The 23,898-nt window shown below is 46.2% G+C and overlaps 1 long non-coding RNA gene across 1 annotated transcript; it reads left to right on the top strand.

Moving 5' to 3' along the window:
* Nucleotides 1-279: 279 nt before the first annotated feature.
* LOC116567628 lies at nt 280-11,830 on the top strand. Its single transcript, XR_004276280.1, has 3 exons — nt 280-289; nt 4,402-4,484; nt 11,821-11,830. It is a non-coding gene; the product is annotated as an uncharacterized LOC116567628 (long non-coding RNA).
* The last annotated feature ends 12,068 nt before the right edge of the window (nt 11,831-23,898 follow it).

Below are 23,898 nucleotides of genomic sequence, written 5' to 3'. Positions count from 1 at the left end.
GGCGACAGGTGCCCGCAGGGTCCCGGGCCCTGGGCGCAGGCGTTGCGGAGGATCGGGGAAGGTGCCTCCGACGTCCAGCGCCCTCCTCCGGCTCAGCCGGAACGCCAGGCCCATGGGAGACTCCCCAACCTGGGATGCCCGGCCCAAGTCCCCAGCTGCGCCAGGCCGCTGAGCGCGCAGGAAGCCGGGACCCCGCCGCCGCGTGGCCCACGCCTCAAATTGGCCACCAGGCTGGGTCCGCGGCCCGCACGTTCCTCCGCGGGGGAACCAGCCGCAGTGCCCAGGTACCGTCCCAGCCCCCTGTCCCGCGCGCGGCCTCTTTCTGGGCTTTGGAGAACGCGGGGAAAAGCAGGAGCTAGGCACATTCTTCTTCCTTTTTTTTTTTCCCCCCCCTTTGTGCTGTCTTCCATCGCTTCTGTTAGACTCTGCTTTCTCCTTCCCCTCTGGTTATGTGTATGTGAATCTTACTTTTTACCTTTCCTGCTTACTGAAGTGACACCTGCCCCCTTCCCCCTCTCTCTCCAGACCAGTGTGGCCCCAGGACAGGCCGCAGCAGCATTTACAGCGGCGCTGGGTGGAAATCCAGAGTCTTAGGCCCATCCCGACCTAGTGAGACGGAAGCCCCATGAACCAAGCTTCCGGGGTGATGGGGGTGATGCGGCTCATACGTGGCACGTTAGAGTTTGAGAAGCATTGCTCCAGGTCCCTTGGGGGCTCATCCTCAAGTATGTGTCCCTTCTTCCTCAAGGACCTTGGGCTTCCAGTCCCAGACACACACCGAGGCTGGGGCTGACCAGGCTATTTCCTGGAGATTCTACCACCCCATCCCAACCATGTACATGGTCGTCCCTCTTAGCCCTTCAACCTCTGTTAAATGAAATTTAGGACACACTTTAAAAAATGTTTGCCGGGGATGCCTGGGTGGCTCAGTGGGTTAAGCCGCTGCCTTTGGCTCAGGCCATGATCTCAGGGTCCTAGGATGGAGTCCACATCCGGCTCCTTGCTCTGTGGGGGGCCTGCTTCTCTCTCTGCCTCTGCCTGCTTGTGTGTGCTCTCTCTCTCTCTCTCTCTCTCTCTGACAAATAAATAAATAAAATTTACAAAATTTAAAAAAAATTCTTGCCCATTGTAAATCAGAAACAACTTTGAAATTGTACAGAAGGCAAAATCACCAGTAGTCCAACCCTATTCCCCTGCAGAAAGTCACTGTGAAAAATGTTGGTGAATGTCCTTCCAGACTGTATAAGGCTTGGTAAGCAGCTGCTTTCATTTCTTAGCCCGTCTTGGACCTCTTTCCACCTCAGTACAAGATTTGCCTCAACCCTTTCATGGTATAAACCTGCACCGACCCATCCCCAGTAGACTCTCCCCTTGGTTGTCTGTTCAGCCTGTTTTAAAGGGGGAAAGGACATTTTATTATTCTACCCTGCAGAGTCACAGTGGTCAGCCCGTCACCTATTCTGACATCCAAATTAGAGAACACGTTTCCCCTGGACTGGTCAGGACCAGAAGCCCTGAAAATTTAGGACACAAATTTAGGTTTCTGCTGTGTGTGCTCTTGTGGTGGGAGGACCATAGGGTCAGGGCTCCTGCCTGACTAGGCAAGGTAGGTGCTCCCCTCCTGGCCCCTCCCTGTGCTCTCTGCAGCAACAGGTTCTCCTCTAAGGAGTCCCTCTGTCTCCGTAAGTGTAGTGGGAGGAACTGGTTCCCACTTTGCCTATAGTCAGATGTGGAGGAAGCTGAACCCACCAATCTGAGACTTGGATTTGCTCCGAGGATCATCTTCAGTGTGTGAACAGAGCATTCCTCATCTGGGACTGTGACCAGGGCAGAACTCGAGGTCCAGGATTTTGAAAGACGCAGGAGGTTTTAGACATTCAGTATCCTTATTCTGTCCTCACTTCCAACCCAAAAGATCGTCCGCTTCTGGGTTGACTCTAAGGCTAGTTCTAAGCAAAGAGGCCATTCTCCTTAGGCAGTATTTACAGTTTTAACTAGAAGGAGAAAAAGAAGAAGGGGAGAAGGGAGAGGAAGCAGAGCGGGGGGTGGGGGGAGGGAGGGAAGAGGAGAAGAAGGCAGAAGAAAAAAAAAGAAGCCACATCATATTAGCGGAATTCTCTCTTCTTTAAAACATATTTTGAGGGGCGCCTGGGTGGCTCAGTGGGTTAAAGCCGCTGCCTTCGGCTCAGGTCATGATCTCAGGGTCCTGGGATCTGGCCCCATAGGGCTCTCTGCTCAGCAGGGAGTCTGCTTCCTCTTCTCTCCCTGCCTGCTTCTCTGCCTACTTGTGATCTCCTTCTGTCAAATAAATAAATAAAATCTAAAAAACAAAACAAAACAAAAAAAACCCTCAGTCATACCTTATTAAAAATACATTAAAAAAATAAAAGCTCCTTCCTTAAAAAAAGGCATCCTTCTGTAATATGGGTGTACTACAATCTATTTAGCTATTGCCCCATTGAAAGACATTTAGATCATTTCCAGTTTTTTACTATTACAAGCAGTGCTGAAATGAAATGACCTGTAAATTGTCATTTGCATATATGCCCTAAAGATGGATCCCTAGAATTAGCACTGTTAAGTCAGGAAGTCTGTGCATTGGTAATTTTGATAGATGCTACCAAATTGTTACCTAAATAGTGTCCAAATTCATGTTGTAATGTAGAAAAGATCCTACTTGGCTGACAGCTAATTTAAATGCTCAGTTTTTATTTTCCTGAGTCCAGGGGAAACGTGATCTCTAATTTGGATGTCAGAATAGGTGACGGGCTGACCACTGTGACTCTGCAGGATAGAATAACAAAATGTTGTTTTCTCCTTTAAAACATCAAGCTACAAATTCTAATAGATTTCAACATCTGGTACCATTTCCAATCCTTCTCGAAATTTACTAATGACTTTTTCCACGTAGTTGGGGAGAATGGTCCACGTGTGCCGATACATTTTATTGGCTGAGGAATATTTATGTTTCGAGCATTGGAATTGGACTCCTTTCCTGTGCCATGAACTGTCTTGTGCCAGGGTTCCAGCAATGAACAAAACAGAGAGCATCTCTGCTCTCAAACATGGTAACAAAAGTAATACTATCATGATGATGATTATAATTTATTTTGATTGTCTCAATAGTCCTGTAAGGTGGTTAGAGGGGCGTGTATATGTGATGACCCACGACCTCCCACCCAAGACATATGGCAAACGCTGCTGGGTATTCCTCCACATCTGTTCCATTTTCTGTATAAAACTTCTGGTTGGACACATGACCACCCAGAATAAGGACAACATTTCCCAACCTCCTTTGCGACCATGTTCTGGCCAGGAGGATGTGAACACAAGTGGTGTGTGCAATTTCCAGAGGCTTCCTCCAAGGGAGAGAGCATGCCCTTTTCATTTCATTTTGACTTCCTGCAACCTGGAATCCTGACATGATGGCTGGGGCTGGAAGAGCCTCTGGGCTCATGAGGTGGCAGTGGGGCTCCTTATGAAAGAGCATTAGGAGAGAATGTGCCTGCATTCCTAGTTGTATGGGATGTCAGTCATGCCCAGGACCCATTCTCTGGTCTCGTAGACAGGAGTGCAAAACCCCTCTGCTTTGTTAAGCCCCTCATTAAGCTGGGTTTTCTGGCACAGCTGAACGGAGTCCTAACCAAAGCTAAGGGACTTCTGAATGCTAAGTGGGGGCACTTTCGGATGTCGGAAGAGGCATCTCCCCACTGCAGATGTCTTTGTTGTATCATTTGAGCCTGAATCCTAATTGATACCCAGGGCAGAGTCATAACAAGGCTGGAGACTTATGATATGGCCATGTGATGCGGCCATCCTCTCTTTAGAGGAGGCTCTAAGAAGAGGGTGATTTAACCCCTCTGGTCACTCACTGTGTCTTTCAGGAAGCGCTGGTGAGGGTCAGACCAGGTGGGCAGCTTCTGTAGTGGATGGTGTGGATCCTGTTGGCCCCTTCACTCTTCCTTGTGGTGCCTTTTCATTATGTCCTATTTGCCTTTCAATTTTGATGTAGCAAAGCTTCCCTTGGCAGATAATGTCAGAGCTTGCCCATATCCCTTTCTACCATTTCTGTGCAGCCTTCAGGCTCTGAAGATTTCTTTCACTTTTCAATGGCCAGTACCTCCGAATCACCTTCACAGAACTGCCCTCAGATGCCTGGAGCTGATCTGCCAAATGTGGAGAGGGCTGAAGTGTGGTTATGGTGCATGATGTAGTTTTGGAATATAGGTGAGGCTCGGTGGGGTGAGGTCTGGAGCTGAGGGCCAAGAAAGAATTATTGAGATGTCTTTGGGCAAAATGGTGGTTTTATTAAAGCTTGGAGACAGGATCCGTGGGCAGAAAGAGTGCCTGCCCCTAGGGTGTGAGGCATGACTGATTATATACTCAGGAGTTGGGGGTCAGACAAAAGGGAGGTTTTCAAAAGAATTTTTGTATACTAAAGAGGACCTACAGGATATTAGAGGCCTTACCATTGTCAAGTTAAGGTTGTTTTTCCCTTCTAGTAAAGCGTTAACATTAAGACAGTTGGGAGTTTCCTTCTGGAAGTGAGGTTATTAATAAGATTTTTTTTTCATGTTCATCATCATTAGCCATCAGGGAAACTCAAATCAAAACCTCATTGAGATACCAGCTTATACCTGGTAGAATGGCCAAAATTATCAGGATAGGAACCAAAAAATGTTGGAGAAGATGTGGAGAAAGGGGAACCCTCTTATACTGTTGGTGCGAATGCAAGTTGGTGCAGTCACTTTGGAAAACAATGTGGAGATTCCTTAAGAAATTAAAAATAGAGCTTCCCTATGACCCTGTAACTGCACTATTGGGTATTTACCTCAAAGATACAAATGTAGTGAAAAGAAGAGCCATATGTACCCCAATGTTCATAGCAGCAATGGCCACAGTTGCCAAAGTGTGGAAAGAGCCAAGATGCCCTTCAACAGACAAATGGATAAAGAAGATATGGTCCATATATACTATGGAGTATTATGCCTCCATCAGAAAGGATGAATACCCAACTTTTGTATCAACATGGACGGGACTAGAAGAGATTGTGCTGAATGAAATAAGTCAAGCAGAGAAAGTCAATTATCATATGGTTTTGCTTACTCGTGGAGCATAAGGAATAACATGGAGGACATTAGGAGAAGGAGAGGAGAAGTGAGTTGGGATAAATCGGAGGGGGAGATGAACCATGAAAAACTGTGGACTCTGAGAAACAAACTGAGGGTTTTGGAAAGGAGAGGTGTGGGGGGTTGGGTGAGCCTGGTGGTGGTATTAAGGAGGGCATGTGTTGCATGGAGCACTGGGTGTGGTGCATAAACAGGGAATCTTGGAACATTTAAAAAATAAAATAAAATAAAATAACTTTCTTTTCTTGTAAATCACTAAGACATTGGTAAACTGAGGGAGGCTCCTATCTTGCAGGACTGTGGTCTCTTTTGTCAACCTTTTTTTTTTTCCTTCCCTTAGTTTTAGGGAAGCCAGGAGTGCCTGAGGAGTGTCCTCCGTATCCCACCATGGGTGGCGGGGGGTGGGGTTGTGGGGTATCAGCCTGTGCTTTGTCCTCAGCTTGCCTTCTGCTCCCTCATCAGGGCAAACCTTCTTTGTTCTGGCTCGAGGTGACTCTGCAGTCCAGTGTCTAACCCAAAGACCCCCTGTAGTTTCAGGCTGAAGCCCAGACACATTAAGACTTTTGCCTGAGATATTTTCTTGGCTTCCCTCTTGGGCCTGGGTTCCCCATGCCCTTACCAGCCTCCCTGGGTAGTGGGGGGGGGGGGTGGGTGGAGCGGGGCACTGCTTTGGTAAATCACTCAGCCATGAACACCCTTCCAGTATAACGCAGCAGGGCTGACATGGGAGAAGTGCAGTTCTGTCTCGTGGTGCAGTCTGGGTATAGCATCCCTCTGCCAAGATGGCTGCTCCAGCCTTCTTATCTTGCTGCTTTGTCATCCTCCCTTCTGTTGCAGTCCCTCTCTTGTGTTGATGGCAGCCCTGGCTCCATCATGCCTACATTCCCATCTGCAGGAAGGGGAGGAGGAAGTGGAGGCCACACCACCTCCCTTGAAGGTAAGTCTCAGGGGTTGCAAGTGGGATTTCTGCTCATAATCCATTGGCCTCTTTTAGTCACATGACTACAGGTGAGGCTGGGAAATGTAGTTTACAGGTGACGGGCCGGGGAGCACCAATTAAAGCCAACTAGGAGCTCTCAAGCTAACACAAATAGAAGAGAATGGATTCTGGGGGGTGGCAGGGGGTGCTTAGCAGCTGTTGTCACACCTAGGAATCACTATCTTAAATGCTTGGAACTAAATTTTTTTTTCTGGCCACTGATGCTTGACTTATATCAAAATTATACCTTTAGTGGTTATGACCAATGTCAAGGCAGCTAGCTGTGAATGCCCTGAAGTGTTATTTCTGGAAAAGACCTGAGAAGTTCTCTTCATCACCTCCAGCATAGTTATGGGGGCCCCAGGCACAGAGGTGGCAGCTGAGGCCAACACAACGGGAGGGGGAGGGTATAGACAGAGCTTTCGCAAGAATGATGATGTGAAGTGGGTGGCAGGGGTTTCCTGGAGATGGGCACCCATGATAAGAAAAGGAATGGAGGGGCGCCTGGATGGTTCAGTGGGTTAAGCCTCTGCCTACGGCTCAGGTCACAATCTCAGGGTCCTGTGATAGAGTCCCACATTGGGTTTCCTGCTCAGCAAGGAGCCTGCTTCCCTCTCTCCCTCTGCTGCTCCCCCTGCTTGTGCTCTCTCTCTTTCTCTCACTCTATGTCTGTCAAATAAATAAATTCTTTAAAAAATAAAAATAAAAAAAAAGTAATGGACTCAGGGCATGAGAAAGTTGGTGGGAGGCCAACCCTGGGTTGAATAGAGTCCCCCCACCCCAATATATGTCCATATCCAAATCACTGGAATTTGTGAATGTGACTTTATTTAGAAGAAAATCTCTTTGTAGATGTAATTAAGAATCTTGAGATCAAGATTCTTGATGGCTCAGTGGGTTAAGCCTCTTCCCTTGGCTCAGGTCATGATCTCAGGGTCCTGGGATCGAGTCCCGCTTTGGGCTCTCTGCTCATCAGGGAGTCTGCTTCCCCCTCTCTCTCTGCCTCTCTGCCTACTTGTGATCTCTCTCTCTGTCAAATAAATAAATGAAATCTTTAAAAAAAAGAATCTTGAGATCATCTTGGATTAGTCAGTCATCTGGGCTCTAAATCCAATGAGAAGTGTCCTTATAAAAGCAAGGCAGAGGATGGTTTGAGACAGAAGAGAAGACAGAGAGGAGGAGAGAGGCAGAGATGGGGGGTTGTGGCCTCAAGCCAGGAGCACCAGAAGTCATCAGACACAGACATTGGCTTAGAGGAGAGAAGACCCTGCTGCAGGTCAGTGAGGATGGAAAGCGAATCAGCCTTTGCCTCTCTTGGTTCACTCTCCACTACCCCCACCCTGGTCTCCGCTCCTGGCTTCCTCTGGTTGGACTCTGTCAGCCTCGTGGGGAGGGAGGAACCTGAGGCATCTATCTCCCTGGCTTCCTCTCTTAGACATCTCCTGGGGCTGGCTAGGTCCTACAGTGGGAGGCCAGTGTTCCTCCCAGGGCAGCCTGTTCTGTACTATTTTCTTTCCTCTGGGTTCTGGTAATCTCTCTCTCCCTTCTCCTTTTGGGCCAAAGGGTGGGGACAACTCAACTACTTCCAGCTCAAGTCTTACACCATCCCATGAGGTTCCCGCACAACCTGGTCCCATTGTTGGAATTAGTCCCTTTATAAATTAACCTTCCTCAAAGTATCCTCTACCTTGGCTCTGCTCTTCCCTGTTGGGACCCAAACTGAGAGAGCCCACAAGGAGGTTCCATCTCCTCATATTGTCAAGGATAGGAGTGGGCATAGACCAGTAGACCTTCCGAAGGGAGAGGGGTGAGTTTCCTGAGGACCGCAACTCTGCAAGGGGGAAATCTCGACCTTCTGAAAGGCTAGGAGGGGTAGACTTCAAGGGTGGGGGCCAGTTTGTCATGCGGAGCTCTGCTGAGGCTGTCTCAGCCCTGCACAAGTTCTGGGGGCTTCCTCTCTATGTCAGGGACCAGGGTGCAGTCTCCATTTCTAGAAAGCCATGCCTGCTACCCTGCTGGAGACTAGAGGTGGTGCTTTTGTCCCCCTTGAGTACTGGGAGCTCAGCCACAGTGAGGCACCACCTGCCTGGCAAAGCCTGGGCAACTGGAATATGGATGGGCACAGGGAGGATCACGTGCCCCTGTTTCCCCCAAGGAAGGGAGCAGACAAAGCTCTTCTAAATTGCCAAATAAGGTAAAAATCCATCAAATCCAGTATGTGTATGAAAGAACATGAGTCCATGTTTTGATTTCAAAATGGATCTCAGTGTTTACAGACAATGCCTGAATCATGACCCAATGTCCCATTCTGTGCTCTCTAGTAATTCTGGAGTCTGTTAACTGGAGAATGTGAAATGCAGGTTCGGGGGCCCCAACCAAAACCCAGCCAAGCATCCAGCCAATGGGCCGGCTTGTAAAAAGGAAATGTAAAGGGAGAGTCCGGAGCTAAGGCTGTGGGATGGTAAATGGAGACACGTGACAGGAGAGGAGAAGCTTCAAGCAGGACAATGAGAACATCCACGAAGATTTCCCTGGTTAAAGGAAGACCACCACAGTTTTCTTCAAAATTGTTAATTAATCATTAATAAAGTGATAATTCATTGATTTTTTTTTCCTAATAGAGAAGTTGTACATGGTCCTCATCAGAAAATTTGGAAACTACAGGGGGGTGGCTGGGTGGCGCAGTCAGTTAAGCATCTGACTCTTGGTTTCGGCTCAGGTCCTGATCTCATGGGTTTTGAGATCAAGCCCCGCATCAGGCTTTACATTCCTCAGGACTCTGCTTGGGTATTCTCTCCCCATGCCCCTCCCCCCACTCATGCTCTCTCTCACACACACTCTCTCTCTCTAATAAATAAATAAACCTTTTTAAACAAGAGGAATTTTGGGAACTATAGGGCCTTATACCTATAGAAACCTTGGAAAAGGCAGGCTTTTATGGTAGTGCAGGCAAGAGATGTTAAGGACCCTGTTATGGACTGAATTGTGTTAACCCACAAATCCTTATGTTGAAGAGCTAAGCCCCAGGACCTCAGAATGCGACTGTATTGGGACATAGGATCTTTAAAGAAGTAATTAAGTTAGAATTGGGTTGGGCCCCAATCCAATATGACTAGTGCCCTCATAAGACGAGGAGATGAGGACACAGATGTACAGAGGGAAGACCACGTGAAGACACAGGTAGAAGAGGGCCATCTACAAGCCAAGGAGAAGAAACTTGTCCTGCTGACAACTTGATCTTGCATTTCCAACCCCCAACTGTGAGAAAAGAAATTTCTGCTGCTTGAGCCTCCCCGTCTGTGGTGCTTTGTTGCAGAAGCCCTAGCAGACTGATGTAGATGCCAATCTTGGGCAGCGGCAGGGACAGGGAGGAAAGGGGCCAGCTGGAAGGCATTTTTAGGAGATAAAATCAACAAGCTTTGGGGACTGACTCCATATGGACAGTGGGGTGTGCGGTAGTCTAGGATCTCGTTCGTTTTCTAAGCTTGGGTGGCGTGACGGATGGGTGTTGCCACAACTTAACCAAGACGGAGATTCCACGAGGAAAAGTTGGTGTTTGGACCCGTTGAGTTGGAAATGGGTCCCAGTGGGGTGTCTGGTGACCACACGGGGATTGCATTCAGGGGACTGAGCCAGAGTGACAGAGGGAAGCCCAACAGCACATCGGTGGGAGTGGAAATCATCCCGCAAGTAGACAGGTTGCCCAGGCGCAGAGCCGCTGGCAAAGGACAGACCCGGGGGAGGCCAACATTTATTTTTTCCTGTGAGGACGAGCCCATCATTTATTGTGCGATGGTCTGTATCGCAGCTGTTCACGTTTATTAGGTTGATTCCAAAATATTGTCTGCCTCCCCTAATTTCTCTTTCAATCCATTGTTTAAAAAATTCCCAAGATAGGCACAGACAGGCTACTCCCCAAATGCTAAATTGGTCAAATTAGGGGGAAGGCTGTCTGTTTAACCTACCCCTGTGATTATTTGGTACATATGGTGCTTAGCATACGGGCTTCCAGACTCCACCATATGTGCAGGTAAGTGTGGGGCTGGGTGGGCAAACAATGGGGTGTATCGCTGTTAGTGATAAATGTTCTTACCTCTTTGCACGCCCCCCGTCTCCTTTCTTCAAAAATATTTTCATTTGAAAAATGTGTGTTAGTGTGTGCTGGAAATGTGTCGGGATGGAAGTAACAGTCTCTCCTAAAAACAGTGATGCTATATTTGTGATGATTGTATCATATTCACAATTATAGCCAGCGGATAATACAGGATTACTAAGCATTGGGACCACATTGTGTCGTTTTTAGGATATATGGCTTTCTAATTAGAGTGGTGGTTTTTCAACAATGGAGGACAGAAAATTTAAGTTCGTTTTGTAGAAAAGTGCAGGCTCCGGCTTCAGGCTGCCTGGGTTAGAATTCTGATTTCCTCATTTATTAAACCAAGGCCATCCTGGGCAAAGCTACTTATTAGCCTTTGTGGTCTCAATTTTTTCATCTGTAGTAGGTCTTCCTCACAAGGTCATTGTGAGGGATAATTTTTTTTTAGATTTTATTTATTTATTTGACAGACAGAGGTCATAAGTAGGCAGAGAGGCAGGCAGAAAGAGGAGGAAGCAAGCTCCCTGCTGAGCAGAAAGCCCTATGCAGGGCTCGATCCCAGGACCCTGGGATCATGACCTGAGCTGAAGGCGGAGGCTTAACCCATTGCCCCTGTGAGGGATAATTTAATAACACACGGAAAGCACTTAGAACAGGGCCTAGAATATAGTGGAGGCTCGAAAAAAGTTAGCTGTAAGTACTCCCTAGATAGGAGTATTCCAGGATTTTTTATATGCCTCACAGTTGTCGGGAAAGAACAACAAAATTATCTTTATTATTATTATTTATTTACTATTATTAATTAATTTATTTATTACTTTTTGAGATAGAGAGAGGGAGTGCAAGTGGGGCAGGGAGGAGCAGGAGAGGAAGAGAGGGAGGGCTCCACGCCCCATGCAGAGCCTGATGCACGACTTGATCTTATGACCCTGAGACTGTGGGTCTGAGACCGTGACCTGAGCTGAAATCAAGAGTCAGACACTTAACCGACTGAGCCACCCAGGCACCCCGGCAACGTCTTTATGATCAAGAGCCAACATGGTTATCTTTGGGCCTCACTTATTTACCTAAACCTGAAGTTTCCATATTTGTCTAATGCTCCACGAAACACCTGCACCAGCTGACTCTTCCGTGCCTTCCTGTGTGAGGCCGGATCAACGACCACATGCTCCTGCTTGAGAAATTGTCCCCTCCTTTGAAAAATGAGAACGGGCCTATGCCATGTCCTTCCTCCAACATATTTGGAACCCCATGCTTGGGATTTCAAGTATTTCTCAAATGGGATGTCTTCCCTGTCCCCACTTTTAAACCGAAGTATCCAGTCCCAGGCTTCAGGGAGTTCTTCAAGATCCCTTATCGAGCGGAAAATGCCAGTCTCTCTCTTGCCTGACATTTTATTAAGAATTAAAAATAATGAAGCCAGCAGAGATACAGAGGGAGAGTAATTTAGAAACCCGGTATGAGGGCTGTTAATTTGTTGACAGTGTGGTGTTCGTGGGGGAAGGTCGGCGGCAGGAGGAGGAAGGCAGGGTCCGGCCCGGCCATGCCCCACCGGGCCTTGCATTAACGGAGTAACAGCTGAACTAAGTGTTTAGACTAAAAACATCAAAGTCTAGTGTCTTTGAGATACCATTTCTTCTCTCCCAGAATGTCAAAGGTGGCTGCAAATATATCCAGAGCTTTCTGGGTGGCATTGTTTAAGATGCTGGGCCCAGCAGATGGCCCCCAAATGCATCTCAGCCTGGTAGAGCAGGGACCACATATGATGGTATAGTCTTCTCATTAGCAAACAGAAAAAAAAAAAAAAAGGCAAGGAGGAGAAGGGAGAGAGATGAAAAGAATACACAAAGACATTTACATATTTACATTGTCTCGCTCGCATTTCAAATTCCCCTTCAGCAGAGGCGGCAGTGGGCTCGCTTTTCTCCTTCTGTTTGTATGTTTACTCGTACTAAATAGATTATGGTAATCAGGTACATAAATGCAAGCAACTGTTATTATGCCATTTTAATCACAGAGTTTTTCACTGGAAGCCTTCATTAGAATTCTCATAATCTTACTTGTTAGTGTAACAAACAGTAATAAATGCCAAGGAGCTTGGATTAAGGCAGAGGCATTCAGACTTGAAAAGAGGAATATGGAAATGTTGTCAAATCTCTGCATTACTTATTGAAATGTCACATAAACAGTTCGGACTCTAAATATCTTACTCATTATAAGGATCGGGAACCAGGCAACCCGAGGATAGTAATTATGTCTCTCTGCTGAGCACGACAAACATATGCCTTCCATAGAATCTTCTTCACTCCCTGAAATCACTGGATGGCTCCACACACAGCTCTCTGGTCATATTTTATGACTGTTAAAATCAGAGCAATTTTCTTATTGTATTATTTCATTTCTTTTGTGCTTAGGGGTAAGTATGTGTGAACACAAGCTTGGAGCAAAATTCCCGAGTTCTCACTAGCTTACGATTTTGTATGACTGTTTGGCAAGTGGGTAGGAAAAGCTGCAGTATTTCTTTGTTTTGGGTTTTGTTTTGGTTTTCCTCGTAAACAAGAACATAGCTCTACGCAGGAGACTTAACCACTCTTCCTGCACACAGCTCTGAACGTGGGAACACAAGGGGCGATCATCCTGGTTTGGCTCAGGCCCCGAATTCAGACGTGACCTGTAGGTTCTGCGGGAAAGTCCACTTCAGTTATTCCTGGCTGCGTGGCGGGTGAACTACCCCAAGACTTAGTGACTTCAGACAGTACCAGTGCACTGTTGCATGATCTAGTGGCCTTATCAGCCCCTTCTTCTGCTTAACTTGGTGCAGGCTGAGATGCTGGCATGGCTGGAAGATCCCACGTGGTTGTTTCACTGGGCCCACTCCCACTTGCCCAGGCGTCAGTCGCTCCCTACCAGGTCACACCCACGTGGCTGCTTGGCTTCCCCACGGCACGGCAGCTTGGTTCAAGAAGCAGCCTCCAGGAAGCAAACACTGAAGCTGCGGACCCCTTAAGGCTCAGCCTCACCAGTTACACTATGTCACGTCTTCCACATTGCGCTGGTTAAAGTGAGCCAGAGGCCAGCCCGGAATAGTGTGAGCAGGGCCCACACAAGGGTATGACTCCTGGGAGGCGTGGTTCATTGGGAGCCATCTTTGGAGACCAGCTTCCACACATGGGGACTCTCCTGGCGGGCTTCCCCGTCGCCCTCAGTCTTACATTCAAGAGTTTCCTATCTACATGTGGGGGCAAAGACAAGGGGAGATTTCTCCTCAGAGACTCTGTACCAGGGAACCACTTCCTCTCATTCCCCAGAGGAGCTGTCCCCTCCCCCTGTCCCTCGAGGGCCAGCTCATAGTCACCTCATTGGCATGGCTGTTCTTTCTGTATATGTAACAGAATTCCCCACTACCAGCCACCACAGAGGGAGATGGTTGGAGATACAATCTCAGATGACCCAGGCCTTTTGCCCCAGATGTCTCAAGCAACATGGTGCTGTCTATCCCTGTCCTTGTTGGATAGGCCTCTCGTCTAGGCTTTATTAGTCAGACCCATGTTCTTAGACTGGTGCATGGACCAGTCACCTGTAACAGGAACTGTGTGAGGAGCTGGTCAAAAATGGGAGTTCCTGGGACCTACCCCACATGGACCGAATCAGAGCCTCTGGCTGTGCGTCCTAGGAACCTTACCTTTTAACAAGCTCTCGGGTGATTTTGCTGTGCTCGAAAGATTGAGAACTGATATTCCAGGCAGACCTTCTTCTGGCTCATGTACCCTTGGGTCAGGTCTCCAGGGATCTGGAGCCCTGTGATCTTTCTGGTCTAGACCATGAATCCAACCACTTTGACCTTGAGGTTAAAACTGATGCCCAGGGACTAGGGATGATCTGACCCATTTCCTCTATGCTGCTAGCTGGGGACTTCCCATAGCAGCTCCCAAAAGGTCTCCTCTCCCTGGCCTCCTTGTGAGCATGTCCCCACTGCCCTCCCCCAGCCAGGCTGTCCTCAGCACTACACACCTCCAGTGTGTGCTGCTGGATTTGTTGGTTGCTCGGTGGTTGGTGTTACCATTGTGTGTATCATCAGATGTGTCTTCCTTGGCTCGGGGTGTCCAGGCTAGAAGAACCTGAGCCATCAGCTAGACCCCTGCTTCCCTCCTTTCAGATCAGAAGCTGACATCTCAGGAGGTGAAGAGTCTTGTGTGAAGCCACACAGTAAGCTAATGGTAGACTAGGACTTCCTACACTTCTTGGACCCTCTTCCCATCTGCCCCTACCCAACCACTTCCTGTTCTAACCCACTGCAAAAGCCCTCCACCCCTTGACCGATCTGCCCGCACCTTTATCACCACCTATGCTCCTGGTCTTTATCAGTTCAAGGGTGGCTGTATTGCCTTCTCACCAATTCAGAAACAAAAGCAATACTCACCTTAATTCTATTAGTGTTCCTTAAACATGATTTTTCCTTCAAGAGATGTTTAAAAGATCTTGCAGTGGTTCACACACATTAGAGAATGGGTTAAGGTTGGAGTCCAGGGACTGACCGTGACTTTTAGGAGAGTCCCAGGTAGCTCTCTGCTTTACTGTTATTCTATCTGAAAACCAAGAACAGAAAGAAATACACACTGTTTGTTATGGAAAATTTCAAACCTACGGAAGTTGCGAGAGCCATCTGGGGAAACCCCAGATGCCCATCACCCGGCTTCAACAATTATCCATTTGTGGTCAGTCTACGCCCTTGTCCTGCTCCTCTTACTTCACATAATTTTGAAGCAAATTCCAGGCATGAGAACAGGGTTAGGAATCTAGGGGTTCAGTGGTGATAACATTTTCAAGTTACCCGTTCCTCTCCCGGGTTGGGCTACTCCTGATTTACTATTCTCTTGAAGGAATCCTTGGCTTGCCCTCCAGCAGGGGACATACTGCCCTCTTCTCAGAGGTTCTGCTGATCCATCGGTGCTGGAGGAGCCTGGCTTGCCTTAAAGAGTGAATCATCTTTTCCCATTCCACGTTCGGTGACGTCATGTGGGTCACTAGAAATCAACCAGGATGGGAGCATATACACAATGGAAATTGTGGGGTTTCCCCCTTTGGAAGGGCTTTTTTCCCCCCTTGGAGAGCCCATTGTCAAACATTTCCCAGCATGCTGCTGCCTCGGACTGATGAAACACACCTGGACAACCTCATCACATGTACTAGAATCTTTCCCACACTGGTTCTCAGCCTGGGATGTATTAAACTCACCCAAGGAGCCTGTACACTCTGCAGGTGTTCACTCTCTCCTTCCCTGGCTTAGAATCAGACTTTCTGGGACATGGCAGGAACTCGTTAAATGCTTCTTGAGTGACTGAGTGACAGTAGCTAGTGGATAATGCAAGCAGGATTCAGATGCAGATCTAAGACGGAAAGATGCAAATGCACACAGTGGATGGAAAGAGTGAGGGTGATGGCCCCACAGGGTCCCAGGGCTGGGTTGTCATCACCAGCCACTTCAAGCCAGGTGTGACGATGTCCTAGGTAAGCTCTTCCCTGGGCTGAGGGCAGTGAGCTTAAGGCATGTGAGCCAACTCTATGACTATGGCTCAACCTTGCAGCAAACACAGCTGTGAGGCAAGATTTCATGAGATTTGGGAGCATTAGGAGCCCAGAGACCTGGGTTCGAATGCCAGCTCAGCCATGTCAGTGTCGTTGTATGCAAAAGGGGGTTTATTCTAAGGGTGGTTTATTCGAGCATTTAAGAAAGATTGTACAGCCCCCTACTAAGAGCCATGCCCTGAGCTAGTTGCTGGGGGTGTCATGGCAGACAAACAGGCTCCATGGTCCTCGTCCTCATGGATCTTCAGGAACTCTGAAGAGTACAAAATCAAAATTCCCTTTTTTTAGCAAAGGACAGATTCCCATTCAAAGCAACTGAAGCGAAAGGCAGGATTTGCAGGCTCACGATAGGACAGCTTAGCTGTCCTTCCAGGCATGGCTGGACCCTGGTGCCCTCCTGTTAGTGCTGGGATTCTGGGAGTCTGACTTGTCTCTGCCTTGGCGTTACTTTTCTGCCAACAGCTCCAGGCTCCCACTCCACCAACCCACCCGCCCCAGGGAAAAGAGAATCTTCCCTTCCAAAGCATCCCAGGGCTGACTCCTACTGGCCAGATCAGGACACATACTTGTTTTAGATTGGCCACTGGGATCATACATTCACCCCTGGGAGTGGGAGGGGTGGGCAGATGTCCAGTCCCACTGGACCCAAATGGACTGAGTGGGGAGTGGTGTTGCCCTTGATCTCCCTCCCTATCAAAGAGTTATTACCAGGATGAGGAGGGAAGAATGATGGGTGATAGTTGGTATTAATACAATATAGTCTAGTGAGAGTTACTTCATGAAGCAGGTGAGTTCTTCTCTCATGGGGATGCAGAGGTTGGGCATCAGCATGCTTTGTACTTGGGCGGGGGGGTTGTAACAATACACTGGGGGGCAGCATCCTCAAGAAGTACACATGTGTGGCTCCACTCTCCTTCCCTAGGGGTGGAACCAGAGCCCCACGAGGAAGCGCACAGATTGGAGTGGGGACAAGATCTCACCATATCACCACCATTCCCACCTTCATAAACCCTGGCTGTAAACAGTGCCAGACAGAGACTCTGGCACCAGGCCATCCCTCTGTCTCCAAGAGAGGCAGCTCTGAGCCTGTGGAGAGAGCGGAGCCGGGGTTGGGGGCAGCTGGTGCCACCTGTCCTCTCCTCCAAGGTCTCAAGCAGGTCAGTGGTGGCATAATAAACACTGGGGTGGAACATGGGGGTTGATTGTGAGGTTCAGGAGCCAGACCCCACCCTGGGCTCAATTACCAGCAACGCTGCCTACTTCCTAGAGTCGTGAAGTTTGCACAAGGTCGTGGATGTGGTCACGAGGAGCACTCAGTTCATCGCTGGTGACAACAAATGATGGAGATGATGGTGGTGACCACAAATCTCATATGGTGAAGGCTCTTTGGTTCATAGGCCTGGCCCTTACCAGAAGACCATTTATCCATCATCTAGAGGTACTCAGGGCCTCCCCCAGTGCCCCAGTGATTTCTCAAAAGGCTCCCTTGTGCACATGCAGCTCTTTCTGGGAGGAGCTCTCATAGGGGCAATTCACTGATACTTGGGAACTGTGGCTGGCCTGCCCTTCACCTGGTAAGGCCTGAAGGCACTCACCTGTATCCCCATTCCTCTGATATAGAGGGAGCTGACCTCTCACCTGGCACTTCTGCTCTCTGCTGGGGTTTGCTGAGCTGAGGCCATGTGACTGCACACTAGCAGTTCCTCCTCCAAAGACACAATTGCTGGGTTCCATGGGCACAGAGCCTGCGCAAGATGTCTTTCCAGCAGGTTTTAGAGAACATCAGCTGCAGGCAAGGTTCCTCCTAACAGTGGAAACTATTGTTTTTTCCTTTCCCTTCTTGGAGATTCCCAACACCCAATAGCAGCAAAATGACTAAAGGCTCTGAGAAGTCCTGCAAGAAAGCAGACAATTTTACTCTGTTTAACCCAGCAATTCCCAAATTTGTGTGTCCACGAGTCATATGCCTACTGATATTTTGAGAATCTAGAGCATATTGTGGAGAACTATGAGAGAAGAAGTGATGATGTCCCCCTATAATCAAACAAAAATGGACCAGAAGAAAAAAAATAAAATAAATTCTGCTCAGACAACTTGATGTCACCCCACCTAAGGGGAACTGGTCACTCCCACAGTGCAGCTGGAAGGTCAGGGATATTCCATGCTGCCTGTCTAGTGATTGTGGCTAAACACAGCACACGTGCCAAGCAACGGCGATTACTAAGCCTCAGATGTCTTTAACTTGAGTCCCAGTGTGTGTCTGATCTTTTTAGAGGTCTGATTTCCACCATGTGTCAGCAGTCTATCTGTTCACATGACAGAAGAGTGTGCTTAATACGTATTTGCTGTGCAGACACTGTAGAAGCTACAGGGACAGTGTGACAGATGTTGTTGGTTGGTTACCCTAACTCCATTCCCTCTTCCCTGTGAACTGAAGCTCATTTTTGCTTAGTATCCATCCCCTAAGGAAGTTACCTGCCACTCTGCTGGGAGTAAATTCTGAATCACAGAAACCAATCATGGCAATCCAATTTCCCTTGCATGTCGATGTTATTCATGTGGCCAAGGTATAGCCAATGGTCAAGGGGGAACCACTGAAGATGTCCTCATTCTTAAAAAGATCCAACCCTATGAGGTAACTCCTGGTCTTCAGTAGGATGTTTTCAGGTCTGGAACTGTACCAGCCATTCTTTTAACAGCCTAAGGATGACGCTAGCTCGCGGTAGAGGGCTGAGTCCATAGAAAATCCAAGAAGGAGAAACCAGAGTACTAAGGTACCATGCTTGCAGTCCACTCTGCCCAAAGACTTCATGTTGTGTGACTGAATCAATCTTTTCAGTGCGTGAGTTGCTGAGGGGTGTCAAGAGTTCAGCTGAGCTGGGGGACAGAGTGGTCGGCTGTCAGAGTAGCCAATTAAAGCAACAAGCCAAGAATGGAAGAGTTAAGTCTCTCTCCACTTACTGCAAGGGTATGAGATAGTACAAGCAAGAGTCTAAGCCAGAGGAAGCACTGGCTTACCCTGTTTTATTTCTCCTGTGGACAGCGTACCTGTCCAGGGTTAGGTGGATCTGTGCAGATCTAGGGTTCTATCACTGTTTAGGGATCCCAGAACAAAAGGCTCCAGCAGTTTTATGGACCCTGGGGGTGAGGGGTGAAGGACAAAGAGGAAGGTCTAAGATTGGAGAAGTACCGGGGACTGAGTCAGAGTGAGGCGTCTTCAATGTTTCCCCTCCCCAGCCATAAGGAGGCCTAGGCAAAGGAGTCTGAAGACCCCAACCCAAGGAACCCAGGAGCAAAGGCACGAGGGTGGGGGTGCAGATCTGTGACGGCATCAGAGACCCCATCCGTGACCACAGGGCTTGGGCTGTCACCCTGTCTGGCGTGGAGAGGACAGCTTTCTCCTTCCCTGGAGCCTGTTGGGTAAATTTTATGTGACTGTCTACAGACAAGCTTTAAAAATCACACAGATTTTTCGCCAGGAGCTGAACTCCTCAAGTGGGAGATTCTGTTATTTGACATGGAAGACATTCAACAGACACAATTTGGAACCCTTTAGCAACCAGGGACAGAAAACCCAACTCAGACTGGTTTAAAAAATAAGGGGTCCTCCATTAAAAAATGGACAAGGGACTTGAACTGACATATTTCTTCACCGATGATCTCAAATGGCCAACAAGCATATAAAAAGACGCTCAACATCATTCATCATGAGAGAAATGGAAAGTCAAGACAACAATGAGATATTACATCACACCTAGTAGGATGGCTGCTATAAAAAGTTAATAGCAGGTGTTGGTGAGGATGTGGAGAAGTTGGAACACTTTCATACTATTGGTAGGAATGTAAAATAGTGCAACTACTATGAAAAACAGGATGGGAGTTTTAAAAAATTAAGAACAAAACTACCATATGATCCAGTGATCCTACTTCTGGGTATATACTCCAAAGAATTATAAACAGGGTCTTAAAAAATATTTGCAATCCCGTGTTCACAGTAGCAGTATTCGTAATAAGCAAGAAGAGGAACCAAGGCAAAATGTTTATCCATCAGTGGATGAATGGATAAACAAAATGTGGTAATCTATCTAATGGAACAGAACGAAGCCTTAAAAAGGAGATCCTGTCACAGGCTAAACATGGATGAATCTTTAGGACCTTCTGCTAAGTGAAATAAGCTAGTCGTGAAAGGACACATACTTTTTGAACTCACTGATATGAGGTATCTAAAGTAGTCAAATTCATAGAAATAGAAAGTAGAATGGTGGTTACCAGGGCCTATGGAGAGGGAAAAAGGAATGTGTATAGAGTTTCAATTATGCGAGATGGAAAGCTCTAGAGATCCATTTCACAACAGTATAAATACACTTAACACTATAAAATACTTAAAGTGGTAAATTTCATGACGTATGTTTTTTAACCCCCCCCCCAAAAAAAATTTATTGGCTGAACAAAAATGAAAGTCCGGAGGAGGAGTGAACTTTGGGTTATGCTTGATCCTGTGGCTCAATTGTTGGAAAGACCCTGTTTCTTTCCATTTCATCTCTGTCTTCCATGGAGCTGCCAGCTTCCTGCTAAGGCTGCCTTCTGTTGGTTGCAAGATGACTCCCAACAGCTTCTTCATTCATAGTGAGCAACAAGAGAGAATGTTTCTCCTGGTAGTTTTATAGGAAGAACAAGAACATTTTTATCATGGGTTCCAAGTAAATTGCTCCTGGTCTCCCAAGAGCTCAATTTAGATTGTGTTTCATGAGCCATTCCCAGTGCCCAGGAGGATGAGATGTGCTGTTTGAATTCACTGGTCAGTGTTTGCCCGTGAAGCTGAGAGCTAGGGTCACTTTCCCCAAGCATGTGGCCTGTGCTGGAGAAGGTAATATGCTCAAAAGAAAAAGGGTGTACAGGCACCTAGAAGAAACAGATGCTGGGCAGAATTACCACGTGGTTTATGGGTTACTGATCCAGGATAAACACCTCAAATTATTTTGATGTGGGAAGTACCTGCAGCTTTCCCTGTGTTCAGCCAGACCAGCAGGCTTTCCACTAAAGCAATGACAGTTCAAAAGGACACAGGATGAGTTGGCTTCTCTCAGTAAGTCAGCCAGTCCCCGGATGAAAGTTAGTAGCTAGAGGTCTGGCTGTTGGTAGACATGTTTGTAGGTCTAGTTAGAGGCTTGGCTGTTTTCTGGCTCATGTGATGCTCCTCTTTTTCCATATCCTTTATGGGGCTAAGGCTGTGAGCCATGAGAAAACAAGTGGAGGTAGTGGGTTTGAGAAATCCGAATGACCTGATACTATCCCTGTTCCTTAGAAAGCTAATGTTCTGTTTCTATGTCTTACCAACATGTGAACTTGGGCAAGTTTCTGAACCTCTCTGATTCAGCTTTATCTATAAAACTGGAGTAAAGGGTCTGGGTGACTTAGTCAGTCAAGCATCCAACTCTTGATTTTGGCTCAGGTCATGATCTCAGGATTGCGAGATAGAGTGTGTGTCAGGATCCATGCTCAGCAGGGAGTCTGCTTGAAATTCTCTCTCTCCCTCTGCCTCTCCCCACTATGCACACACAAGTGCTCTCTGACTTTCTCCAAAATAAATAAGTAAATCTTTATTTATTTTTTATTTTTTAAAGATTTTATTTATTTATTTGACAGAGAGAGAGAGAGAGAGCACCAATAGGCAGAGAGGCAGGCAGAGGGGGAGGAGGAAACAGGCTCACTACTGAGCAGAGAGCCTGATGCGGGGCTTGATCCCAGGACCCTGAGATCATGACCTGAGCCGAAGGCAGAGGCTTAACCCACCGAGCCACCCATGTGCCCCAATAAGTAAATCTTTAAAAAACCCCAAAAAATCCTGGAGTAAAGATGTGACCAAATTCGCAGGATTGACACTAAGATTAAATGGAATTAACAAGTTGGCATGTAGAGGTACTAGGTAAATGGCAGTTATTTTTGGTATTAATTTATTAGGGTGCTTAGTATGTGCCAAGTGCTAGATATATAGGGTGCTAATTAATTTTCCCAGCAAGTTTATGAGGTAGGATTTTATTCCACATTTTATAGATGTAGAAACTGAAGCTCACAGAAGTTATTTATATATTTTTTTATTTTTCGTAACAATCAGCAAGAGATTCAAACAGGTCCATCTTTTGCTTCAGTTAGTATTCTATCTGCTATGCTATCTTACTTCCTACAGTAGTGATGAAAAGCCACATTTTCAATGGAGACCCATTAACCCCCCAATAGTCTGTGAATGATCTTCAGGTATTCTTTGAAGTCCCTTAAATTATATGTAACCTTATATGTATATATTCATCATTCTGGAGAGAGAGTCTATACCTTCCTCCCAAAATAGGAATTTTTGTAAGGAGTCATATAACCTATGTAGAATGGTTTCATTTTATGTCTATCCATCCAGCCCTCCATCCAACATTTACCAAAGTCATTGTTAAAGAGACTCCACTAAATTAGATGTCAGTTTTACCTTCGAAAGACAATCTCTCAATTAGATAAAAAATCTGTTTCACAAGAGGAACCCTTGCTTCCCCTGATGAGTTGGTCTGTTTGTCTCTGATAATGATCAGTATGTAAACTGTCATATATTCCCTTTCTACTTCGGTGGCCAGAACGCTCAAAATGAGAGCAGATTGAGGGGCAGAGAGAGAGAAAATCAGATTGACAGTTTTTATTTTTTAAAAAACTACAGAGATTTTGAAGTAGTGTGTGGAAACTACAGATCAATGTGGGAAGAATTTATATCCTAAGACTTCTGATCCATGAGTATGGTATATCTCTACTTATTTTAGACATTTTTAATTTCTCTCAGCAATTTTTGTAGTTTTCAGTATATCGGTGTTATACATATTTTGTCAGATTTATCCTGAAATTTTACTTAAAAAAAAAAAGATTTATTTATTTATTTATTTATTTATTTATTTATTTGACAGAGATCACAAGTAGGCAGAGAGGCAGGCAGAGAGAGAGGAGGAAGCAGGCTCCCTGCTGAGCAGAGAGCCCGATGTGGGGCTGGATCCGGGGACCCTGGAATCATGACCTGAGCCGAAGGCAGAGGCTTAACTCACTGAGCCACCCAGGTGCCCCCAAAACTTCAGTTTTTGATAACATTGTAGATGGTACTCTTATTTCAGTTTTCAAAGATTTGTTGCTAATACATAGAAATGCAGTTGGTTTTTACATACTGACCTTATATATTATGACCATGCCAAACTCACTTGTTAGTTCTCGTAACTTTTTTGTAAATTCCTTAGGATTTTCTATGTAGGTGATCGTGTCATCTGTAAGAACATGATTTCTTTCTTTCTTTCCAGTATGAATGCTTTTTACTTCATTTTCTTGCCTTATTGCTCTGGGCAGAATCTCCAGTACAATATTAAATATAAGAGTGGTGAAAATAGACATTCTTGCCTGTTTCCTGACCTTAGAGATAAAGTATTTATTCTCCCACCATTTAATACATGTGTAGCTGTTATTTTTTATAAATTTACATTTATCAGTTTGAGAAACTTCTCTTCTATTCCTAGTGTGTTGAGAGTTTCCACCAAGAAGTTATGTTGTATTTTATCAAATGCCTTTTCTGCATCTCTTAAAATAATCTTATTTTTTAATCTGTTAATATGGAGAATTATACCACTTTCTCTTCAAAACTTAAACTGACCTTGCATTCCTAGAATACTCCTCACTTGGTTATGATGTGTTATCTTTTCTATATATTATTGGATTCAATTTTCTAAAATGTTGGTAAACCCTTTTTTGTCAGGAGGGATATAGGTCTGTAGAGAGATATTATTAGCTCTATTTTATTGTTAAGAAAGTTGAAGCTCAAAATGATTAATAGACAATATGAATAGTTAACTTTTAGAGGGCCAGGATTATAACTTGGGTCTATCTATTTTGAAAAATTTCATGCTTTCTATTGCAACTTACAGATTCTCAACTGAAAAGATAGAAAGATTACACTTAATTTGTAAATGACCTCACTGATGAAATAAACCATATCAATGTAAGTAAGTGATATGTAAAATTTGCATTTATTCATTCCCATCAATTACCACCTATATAAGAATAATATATCTTAAGTAATGCCCATTGGCTGAATA

Source organism: Mustela erminea, chromosome 1, assembly GCF_009829155.1.
Source record: "Mustela erminea isolate mMusErm1 chromosome 1, mMusErm1.Pri, whole genome shotgun sequence".
Lineage (NCBI taxonomy): Eukaryota > Metazoa > Chordata > Mammalia > Carnivora > Mustelidae > Mustela > Mustela erminea.
The sequence above is the reverse complement of the archived record's forward strand: the minus strand, read 5'-3'. Positions and strand labels throughout refer to the sequence as shown.